The 10,512-nt window shown below is 36.7% G+C and overlaps 1 protein-coding gene across 1 annotated transcript in view; it reads left to right on the top strand.

The window, feature by feature from the left end:
- Nucleotides 1-10,512, top strand: part of LOC136849763 (protein phosphatase 1 regulatory subunit 14C) — a 366,597-nt gene that overhangs the window by 128,226 nt on the left and 227,859 nt on the right. The window lies entirely within an intron of this gene.

Genomic DNA, 10,512 nt, shown 5'->3' on the forward strand with positions numbered 1-10,512 from the left:
ACTTGCAAGTAGAATAGCATCTTATGCAGAGTGCAAATTTTTATGAACCTATACAAAAAGCCCCTCAATTTTAATTATTTTAGTTATCAGCTATATATTTTATAATGGTTTTCTGCTTGGCTGGCTCTTTACAAGTGATGCATACCGCAGATAAAACTTGTAAATTTAAGCTACAGCAACTCAAACTCAGGCTAGAGATTATATAAATTTCTGTTAGATGCAGGATACCTTGATTTTTCAAGTGCCGTGTGTATGATGGAAGGCCAGGCACCAGAAGCATCTGATAATTTGAGTGCCAGATCGTGACACTGATCAAGACTAAAAGCAACAAGGTGAGAGTTCGCTTACCTTGTCCTTATCACTCAGATTCTGGCAGTTGGGACAAACATTGAGGATAATGAGGACCTTTGGAAATTGGTTTTGTTTTGGCTGATGGGGCCTTCTGGAAGAAGACTTCTGAAACTTTGTGTCAGTTTCTCTCATATTGTGATCATGGGTTCATGCAGAAAATGATATAGTATAGAAACTCAATTTTTAATTTTTGCCAAGAGGAGAGAGAGAGAGAGTATAGGAACCAGAAATGCTTTTGTTTAGAGAGGAAGGCAGAGTAAAAAAAAATAAAACCTTCCAAAGCAGAAGGCACAGACAGGGTTTGGGCAGTGGATGAGTTGACTATTAAAATTAGTAATCGTTTTGAGAGTCGAAGAGAATAGGGAATAATTCTTCAAAATAGGAAGAGAGAGACAAAAGAAACTGAAAAATTAAACCCCCAAAAAAAAATCCCTCGAGAGTGAGCAGGAAGGCAAGGTAAAAGTCGCCCAAATGAAGGGCAGGGTCTCTGAAGAAGAGATTGATAGAGAGAGAGATGAAGGGGTGGGGTGGGCGGTGGTGCGGTTCTTACCCTTCCATGGTTTTGCGCGTGAGGCTTGGGTGCGCTCACTTCTGAGTGGTATTGATCCTGCTTTCCCGCCCTTCACGTGGGGTCCTTGCTGCAGGCCAGGCTCTCTCTCTCTCTCTCTCTCTCTCTCTCTCTCTCTCTCTCTCTCTCTCTCTCTCTATTAATGCATATACAGGAAGAGAGAAATGGTGATAGTATAGTAAGGTTTTCAGTGAAATAAACACCTATTAAAAGTTTGGCGATTGTTTGTGGAATCTTTGTTGTGCAAGAGTCGCTAATGAAACATTTTATCTCTGAACGTTTGCTTGGTTTCCTTCTCTCTCTCTCTCTCTCTCTCTCTCTCTCTCTCTCTCTCTCTCTCTCTCTCTCTATATATATATATATATATATATATATATATATATATATATATATATATATATATATATAATATAATATAGTATATATATACATAAATTTATATATATTTTACCAATAAGCCATTCCCCAAAATGGAGGTATCTGTTGAGAAAAGCAAAATGGTATTCAATCAAAATTTCATCCATTAGATATGAGTAAATTTGAGATGCAGTGCAAATACCTGTTTTAAGTTCACTTCATATGTATACCACCACTGAAGGTTCATCAACAGCACGTCAACCACCCCCAAACCCCTTCACTCTGTAATTCACCTCTGGTCATGAATGCTCTCTCTCTCTCTCTCTCTCTCTCTCTCTCTCTCTCTCTCTCTCTCTCTCTCTCCTCCCAAGGTAGAGTCTCTTCAGACCCAGGGCTCCGCCCTTTCAGTACTATCAACTCCCCCTCACTCGTACACCTTTACACACCACCTAACCTCCTTTATTGCGTTTATTTGATTATCTTTTCGTTTCTTCTTCGCCACATTCTTCATAACAGTTCATCTCAATAGTGTCTGCTTTTATTTTATTTTCGTTTGCATTCATGGAACTTCTCACTCCCGTAAAGAAGAAGAAGTCGGCTTATGTTCGTGTTTGCATTCATCGTGAACTTTTCACTCCCTTTGGATAAGTGGCTCAGCATTCGAGATGCTATGTCTGCTTTCTCTTCGTCTCTTCCCTTATTCTGCGACTCGTTTCTCTCGCTCTTTCCATTTCCCCTAAATTTGCATCCAAATTGCCATTTCCACTTTTCCAAAGTCAGTTTTTGTCATTTGTGTCTCTGTCTTAAAGGATTCTGACTTACGCTACCATTAAATCTCAGCATTCTTCTCGTATAATCAAATACTTTTACCGGTGGCATTTTCCCGAGATGTAACCGAGTACCGGGAGGACATTTTCCCGGATGTAACCGAGTACCAGGAGGACGCATTTCCCAAGATGTAACCAGTACCGGGAGGACGCATTTTCCCGGATGTAACCGAGTACCGGGAGGACGCATTTTCCCCGGATGTAACCGAGTACCGGAGGACGCATTTTCCAGATGAAACCGAGTACCGGAAAGACGCATTATCGAGGCGTAACCGGTAGCCTCCCAGGAGGACGCATTTTCCCGAGATGTAACCGAGTACCGGGAGGACGCATTTTCCGAAATATAACCGAGTACCGGAAAGACGCATTTTCCCAGCGTAACCAGTAGCCTACCAGGAGGACGCATTTTCCGAGATGTAACCGAGTACCGGGAGGACGCATTTTCCCGAGATGTAACCGAGTACCAGGGCGTTTTTCCCGAGATGTAGCCTTGTACCGGGAGGACGCATTTTCGCCGAGATGTAACCGAGTAGCCTACCAGGAGGCGCATTTTCCCCGAGATGTAACCGAGTACCGGGACGTTTTTTCCCGAGACATAACCAGTACTGGGACCTTTCCTGAAAAAGCGGGACACCACATCTTAAAAACTAACCATAGAATTTTCTTGAAAGTAAAAACATGTTTTCCGCCCCAAAATACCCCGAATATGTACTTTAGCAGCTAACCTAGGGCACGGCAAAAAAAAAAAAAAAAAAAATCACCTACTTCCCTGCTATTTGTGCAGCGTCTCTCATTGCTCCACCCTGGAACACTCATCTTCGATCCTCTCTAACCAGTCACTGTTCCATCTGCTTGTTTGAAATGTGCTCTCATTGTCGTCACACGAAACTTCAAGTTGATCACCTTAGCCGGAAAATTAACTAATTAAGTGTTAATCTCATTGGAACTCCGGGCTGATTTGTTATCGCCTTCAGATATTCTCTTGCCTCATATTGTGTAGAAAAAGAAGGAATATTAATTAGGTGGTGATTTTTCTAATATGGGCTTTTCAGATTTCTGTAATGAATTCTAATGAGGTGTGGCATATCAGTCGCTGATATTATAGTTATAAGATGATGGAATAGAACAGAATATAGAATTTAGGCCAAGGCCAAGCGCTGGGACCTATGAGGTCATTCAGCGCTGAAACAGAAATTGACAGTAGTAGAAGGTTTGAAAGGTGGGAGGAGAAAACCTCGCATTGCACTATGAAACAACTGTTAGAGGTGGAAAGTCAGATGGAAAGCGAATATGAACGGAGGTACAGTAAAAGGAACGAAAGATGTTGCAGCTACGGGCCCAGGGGACGCTTCGACCATAACGCCACAGTGCACCACGTGAGGTGCCACTGACGGCACTAATCCCCTACAGGGGTATTCATAAGATGATGGTGATAATGGTAAAAACAATGATGAAATTGATGTTGATGACAGTACCAAAATCATCGTCACCAAAGAAGTAAAAAGAATGTGGTGATATTCCGGAGAAATAATGTCGGATTGCTTTACTGGAATAGCCTTGGGAACGAGGATTATCATTAGGGATAATAATCACACAGTGATTATCGCTATCCGATTAAGACTATCTCATTTCTTTCAGGAAGGATGCGCGCGCAGGAAGTTATTTCTTTTTTATGTAAGGAAGAAATGTTTCTTCGTCGTATGTCATAAACAAATGCCACATATATATCCATTATCAGTTGTGTCCATATATACCAACTTGTTTTTTCCTTGGTGGCAAAACTTTTCAATTCACTCACTTTTTCATTTTTGGTCTGAACTCCCACTGTTCTTGCCTTGGTAAGGTCCTGCGTTATCCGCCTTCACTTTTGTGATCAAAATCATCCATGAACCTACAAAAGTATGTTGGAAAATGTTCAGCTTGTGTCATTTTATATCCTTCTGTTGCATTTTCTCTGCCAAAACTTACCTTATAAGTACACCTGAAAGAACATATCAGTACGATATATGAACCTTTATAATATATATATTATATATATATATATATATATATATATATATATATATATATATATATATATATATATATATATATATATATATATGTAATGTATGTATGTATTACGTTTTTATATTTCATGTACATTTATATACCACCCTAATGTATTGAATGTATGTCGTTCCTATATGGATCGTGTACGATATGTAATGACCAAACCTCCTTGTCTGGCAGTACTGTTTAGCCAGTACAGGAACCGCTCAGTACTCCCTTGCACACACATAATTTGCACCTCTTTGTTAACTCCACTAGACAATACGACCTACTTTTAATATCTGAATGTTTCCTTCACCCAACCTTTAGTGATAAGGATACCCATCGAACACACACACACACACACACACACACACACCTTACATATCTGGTCACTCATTCGATTAAGCATACCAAATAAAAAAAGTTTGTTCAGATTCTCCCTGTATTTTCATTAATTACCTCTCTATCTTTTTTTTTTCTTCTCGATACCACGTCCGTGTACATACACCTCATAAAATCTCTCATTTTGTTTCCCAATTTATCATTCCTGTACGTTTTCATTCAGTGGCCCCATCCTTGAGTTCTGTCCACTTCTTACAGAACGCCTTCCACTGTGGTGTCTCTCAGCCAGCCCATTTTTCAGCCAGATTTTCCTTGTATGCCATTCTCCCTCCAGTCTCAGCAGACTCCCTGTCTTAATTCCGTTTTTAAAGCCACGTCTTAAACTTTAACCTTTATGAAATCATTTTTACCTCCAGCACCGTGCTTCCTATGGAACGATTTATCATGTCAGATCAACTTTTATTATTACTCGTGATGGAAAATCGTCAGAACATAACATCAGCAGAAGTGAAAGTTGGTAAAAATAAAAAAAAAAAAATAAAATCTTGTCCCTGCAGACGTAACATCAACAATAAGAATTGTTTAAAACAAGAAAAATTATTTTTGTATCCTTTGATTGAAGTTATAAATTGAACATAAAATCAGTTCATACCCTAAATTAGGAATTTCTTCTTTATCCAGATTACATGTAAGGGACTCAGTGTCCTCATTTTCAAGCATTACGATTCTGTCAATTAAGATGAATGAGAGTACTGATAAAAATCAAGTGATGTGACCGCAGCTATTGCTTAATACTGCAAGTTATTTTCAGTGCTCGTCAAATCACCGCAATTTTATCTTTAAGTTTTTTTTTTTTTTTTGCATTCCTCAGGCACCGTAAGGTTCCATTTTTTTTTCGTTAATGGCTTTACCACCATTGTCACCGTCCCCAACATTATTAACATTTATGCTTATTAAAATTGTTAATATTGATGCTTATTGTTAAGTATTATTTTATGTTTCTTCTTCCTCTAAATTTGGGTTCAGATCTCTCTTCATCCTCATAAATTTATTCTCAGATCTTCGTCTTCTCTAAATTTATTTTCAGATCTTTCATTATTTTCATCATCCTCATAGAATTTATTCTCAGATCTTTCGTCTTCGCTAAATTTATTTTCGGACCTTCGTCGTATTTGACAGGCAGAATCCTAAACCCAGTATCTTGACATGCGTCTCAAGGTCAGAGGCCATTTTATGCCAAAGCCTTAAGATTTCAACAGAAAATTCTTTTATTTTTGCATCGAGCCTTAAAAAAATTTTATAGATTAGAAAGGTGCATCATTTGCACCTTGAAAGGAAAAACAGTTTAGAAAATTAGTCAAATATATTGTGGCATTTTGACTCCCGTCCCCCACACCCAAAAAAAAAAAAAAAAAAAATATATATATATATATATATATATATATATATATATATATATATATATATATTGCACTGAGACTTAAAAAGATTAATGACTTGAAAAGATGCCTCAGTTATGTTTTAAAAATGAACGAGAACTTTAGACAGTTAGTCAAAAATGTATTTACATGGCATTTTAAAATCCTTCTCCCCAACCTACTCACCCCATCCCAATATATATATATATATATATATATATATATATATATATATATATATATATATATATATATATATATATATATATATTTCATTGAAAATTAAAAAAAGTGTAATAGCAGAAAGATGCCTCAGTTATGTTTTAAAAATGAACAGAATGAGCAATTTAGACAGTTAGTCGAAATATATTGTGGCATTTTAAATCCCTCCCTCAAAAAATATATATATATGGCTTTGTGATACAGGAAAAAAAACTCAGTGTATAGAACTTTTTTAAAGTGCCAAACTATTCTCTATTGTCTGTCAAATTCAGGTGAAAAGGCATGGTTGACCTAGAATATAATGGCTGTGTATTTCAATTCGAAGGCAAACACGACATTCAAGGTCATTAAAAAATGATTGAAATAAATTACTTTAATTTTCTGACGTTATGTCCATTTTATAGTTATAATTCTATGTTGAGCAGTCAGAGCGCTCATTGTGTATAAAACTTGACCGGTTTATGGGATCTTGCGTGTAATAAATCTATTTTAAGTCAGACCTATAAATTGACCAACTAATTATAAAATCTCTCTCTTTTCCAGGTAAGATGTAATTCGACGTAAAAGGACGTAAGTTCAGTAACGTATCATTTCTCTTCTTCCTTTTGTGAGAGTTTTGTGAATCTTGCTGTTAAGAGTTTTCAAGAAAGTCTTTACTTTTTGGTTGAAAGGAACTGCTATGTAAGGTTTATTATTTTACCTAAAATATTTAGGCTCTTCAGAATATTCAAGACTGAATAGATATATATGTAAGGTGTTTTGTCATCCAGTTTCACAGTTTTTTTTCCAATTTTGTCTTGGTAAGCGTTCAGCATTGCATAACTATCTAGATTATACGTGTGCAGTGTGTTACAGTGAGGGTTTATAATACCCTTATTTGGTATCTAAATCATTCCATTCAAGACTACCCTTGTTCTAAGACCAAATGCATCTTTTGTTCTCATTGGAACATTTGATTTCCTTCGAATAGTAGAACGGGCCTAGAGCGTTCCACCTTTATGGGAATCGCACCCCGGGACTTGTTGCTAGTGAAATGAATGTCATGATGCAATAATGGGCATTCTTTGAGACATATTTCTTCAAAGCATGCCGACCTCCCAATCCTCGGCAAGCCTTTTCGATCCAGCTGCGGCCCAAGAAGACGATAACCATGGAATGGAAATAAATTTCGGCCACAGGCTAAGCGCTTTAGGACCTATAAGGTCATTCAGCGTTGACAGGGAATTGAGAGTAGAAAGTTTTGAAAGGTGTAACAGGAGAAAACCCTAGCATTTGCACTATGAAACAATTTTCAGGGAGGGTGTATAACAAGATGGAAGAAGAGAATACGAACAGAAGGTACAGTAATAGGGATGAAAGGGCTTGCAGCTAGGGGCCTAAGGAAGGGACTGCAAAAAGGGAACCAGGAATACTACAGTGCACCGCATGACGTGCGCTGATGGCACTACCTCCTAAATGGGTTATTAACCATATGATTTAATGCTTAGGCCAGGTGTAGGGAATGTTGTTCCTATTAAGGGTCTACAGGATATTCGTAGCATCATTCGTCAGCAATGCAAAACGATTAACATAGTTTCATCGTCAGTCTGTATATACAAACAATTAACTTTTTTATTAGTAACTTAAAATTAAACGTATATGGTCCTTAAGTCAGTCAGTCTTTTTGGAAGAATATCTGTTGTTGTAACCTAGGTTCTATGTAATAGGTTCTGCGTGTTTTGCCAAGAGTAAATCTTAACCTCTTCTCTGTGCGGACTTTTGTCTTCTTGTTTATGCTGTTAGGTTGCCTGACCTTATGCCAGCACGTGTTCCGACCCATTGAACAGCCGTAGGAGCAGTCACTGTATTTCCAGAGCAATCCGTGATCACTGGTGACCCTGTAATCATTTCAGTTTATAATTTGCTCCTTGGATCTAATACTTTTTAAGTTTTAAAGTCTTTCTTTTTCTGTTTATGCCTCAGGATATTTATAGAAAAATGATATGACCTTACTTAGGGTACATGTTCAAGCATGATGTCCCCACCAGTGAAACTCTTTCTCTCTCTCTCTCTCTCTCTCTCTCTCTGCGTGAACAATTCGATTTAAACACTCTGGTGGGATGTATTTGATATTGTTCACCAGGTCCGTGGTTCTCATATCTCATGTGGCTCTCTCAGGGGCAAAACCAGTATTCAGTCTTGTTTTCCTATTGTCATGCCCGAGCTAATATCCCTTCTCTTCCCATCCAGCTGCTATTTATTTACCGTGTAATTCCTCTCTCGAAAATGTTATACGCAATTAAGCACTTTAGGTACGTGTGGTCTTGTCTATAACAAAAGGTTTCTCGTGGAAAAATATTTGAAACCTTCAGTACATTGTTGAATGGGCCACACAGATCGCTGTTTTTAATGTTGTCCGTCTATTTTTATAAAACCTACATGGCAATTTAGTAGTGTATTCCCGTCACAAGTGAGTCGTCCCTCAAGCCTGGTTTAAATCAACGGGGCTAAAGTGGTGTTTTCGTGGAACGGACCCAAAAGATGTTCCCCCCTCGTGAAGTTTAGATGGTATCTCACTAGTAAGGTGAGGTCAGCACACACTATGACCCAAAAGGTGACTCCAAGATATATATATATATATATATATATATATATATATATATATATATATGTGTGTGTGTGTGTGTGTGTGTGTGTGTGTGTGTGTGTGTGTGTGTGTGTGTGTGTGTGTGTGTGTGTGTCCTTTTAAATTCTCAGAAAAGTCTTCATACTCTTCATACCCTATCACCACAAAGCCTTACATCGAAATGCAAAGAATACTGAGCAATTCTGATGTCTCTAACACGATTCGAACCGCATCCGGAGTATCTGAGCGAGGTCAAGTTCTCCAACGTAACCTCTTTTGATACAGTGATTCCCAGATTATATATATATGTATGTATATGTATGTGTATATATATACATAAATATATATATATATAAATAATCGTCTTAATTACAATGTCCTCTTAACTTACCAGATTCTTCACACTTTTGGATGCACTTGTCACTACAATTGTATACATATCTGCAAAAAACGACAAACAGATTATATATATATATATATATATATATATATATATATATATATATATATATATATATTTATATACAGTACACACACAATATATATATACATTATATATATGTATAACTGAATCACGAAAATATATGGAATTGTATATATATATATATATATATATATATATATATATATATATATATATATGTGTGTGTGTGTGTGTGTGTGTGTGTGTGTGTGTATGTATGTATATATGTATATATATATATATATATATATATATATATATATATATATATATATATATATATATATATATATATATATATATATATATATATATATATGATGTATGCTGTCTTTCTTATTACTTGGATTTGTTGGTATGTATTGCACTCATTGGAATAATAATAATATAACAGTAATAATGAAATGTTTATATTCAGAAAAAGTCAGCATATTTTGCCAGGTTTTGAGATAATTGACTGAGCTTAATCTGGTATGTTGACACAGTTAATTTTGCAAGATTGAAAAGCCAGACCTCTCAGATCCCTCGCAACATATTTACATTTAATTTGAAATAATTTTCTCATTCCTTACATTTCAGAAATTATAGCAGTAATTTGTAATGTTTTTATTTTTGCAACTTAGCTCATTTTATTAAAGTGTATCGCCTTCCGCCAGCTAATATTCATATGGCGATTTGTAAATTGGTCTCTGTGTTTATAGTTCACGCTGAGGCTATGGGTAATTTCAGTGAACTGATTAATCTGAATATGTAAAAATAATTAGAAACAGATTAATTTGGCTTTTCGTACCAGTTTTTTGCGCCATTTATTGATACTAATTTCATTCCGCTGGTGGTTTTCAAACTCGTCTCCTGTCTAATTCCTTCGTTTGTTATTTGTGTTTACTCAGTCTCTGTATCGTTCGAGTTATTTCCTAATATTATCACGAATTTATCAGATGCCTTCTTTGAATTTTATCCCTAAATTTTTATTGTATGTCTTGCCTTTCCATTTTGGGATTTTTTTTTTTGTCATGAGCTTTACAAATCCTGATCTTTTTACTCAAGTCAGAGATTTCCCCTGGGTGTAGTGCCGTCAGTGCGCCTCATGCGGTGCACTGTAGGCAAAACTTTACGTTCTTTGCAGCGTCCTTCCTTAGGCCCTAGCTGCAACCCCTTTCATTCCTTTACCGTGCCTCCTTTCATATTCTCTTTCTTTCATCTTACTTTACACCCTCTTCTAACTGTTGATTGATAGTGCAACTGCAGAGTTTGCCTCCTGTTGCACCTTTCAAACCTTTCTACTGTCAATGTCCGTTTCAGCGCTGAATGACCCCGTAGGTCCC

The sequence above is a fragment of the Macrobrachium rosenbergii genome, chromosome 1 (assembly GCF_040412425.1).
Source record: "Macrobrachium rosenbergii isolate ZJJX-2024 chromosome 1, ASM4041242v1, whole genome shotgun sequence".
Classification (NCBI taxonomy): domain Eukaryota; kingdom Metazoa; phylum Arthropoda; class Malacostraca; order Decapoda; family Palaemonidae; genus Macrobrachium; species Macrobrachium rosenbergii.